Source organism: Cariama cristata, unplaced genomic scaffold (assembly GCF_000690535.1).
Source record: "Cariama cristata isolate BGI_N322 unplaced genomic scaffold, ASM69053v1 scaffold2984, whole genome shotgun sequence".
NCBI classification, from domain to species: Eukaryota; Metazoa; Chordata; class Aves; order Cariamiformes; family Cariamidae; genus Cariama; species Cariama cristata.
In genome coordinates, this window is record NW_009613335.1 from 45,729 (window position 1) to 46,705 (window position 977).

The 977-nt window shown below is 52.9% G+C and overlaps 1 protein-coding gene across 1 annotated transcript in view; it reads right to left on the minus strand.

Moving 5' to 3' along the window:
* LOC104160746 (rab11 family-interacting protein 3-like) overlaps positions 1-977 on the minus strand; it is a gene marked incomplete at both ends in the record, with an annotated part of 51,672 nt that overhangs the window by 44,652 nt on the left and 6,043 nt on the right. The gene's annotated exons all lie outside the window — the stretch shown is intronic.

Below are 977 nucleotides of genomic sequence, written 5' to 3' on the forward strand. Positions count from 1 at the left end.
CGGCGGCAGCACTCCGGGAGCCACGGCAAGGGTCTAAGCGGCTGTTAAAAAACAAGCGCGGAGAACAAAGCTACACTTAACAAAGGTAGGTGTCTAAGCGGTACAGCTGTCTTCTTGTTTCAAGGGGTGTGATAACACAGGATTTGGCAATAGGTATCCAAGGAGGCAGCCCCTTCTAAGGCTGGGCCAGCAGCTGTACGCGCTATGTGGCATTTTGGGGCTTCTGGGAGCAAAAGTCTGACTTTTCTTCTCCAAAGACCTAGCGTGATGTGGGCTGGAGGAAGAGAGCAAACATTCCAGTGCCACCTGCCCTCAGGCTTTCCCCTGTGTCCTCCCCTGCCCTAGGAACAGCCTCTAGGGATGAAAGTTGGGCTGGACTCACGCCTGCTCAGTTCTTCATCTCTTTGTGCCTTCATGCCGAGGACCTCCGTCGTACCTTTATTCCTCGCATGCCCCAAGCAGCAGCCTTTCACAGGAGAGTGCCTCCGTGCCCCCAGATACACCCAACCCTCTCCCGTTAGAGATGCCTCTGCAGGAGAGGGATGGAGAGAGACCTCAGGCCATTCTGACCACCGGGTACCACCACAGCACCTCGCCTCCACCACAGACGGGCATGTACATGTACACTCCTAATTCCCCATCCCCTGCGAGAAGGGAGAGTTACATAGACTCAACAGAAAACCCTCACACATTTTCACAGGCAGGCCCAGTAGTTTCCAAGACTAGCGTCTTGGAAAACTAGTGTTTAAGTATGACTATTTCAAGAAAAAAAACAAGTTCAGTACTTCCAAGAAAGACTTGGCTGTTTCTGTCCCTAGCAGAAGGGGTCACAGACAACAAGAACGTGGACTCCAAACTTAACAAGCACAGTAACGGTGCTACAAGCATCCCTCTGGAGTACAGGGACGAGGAGAACTCTATCTACAAGAAACAGTGGGTAGATTCCGCCCACCACCCCCGCCCCCCACCACCAAACC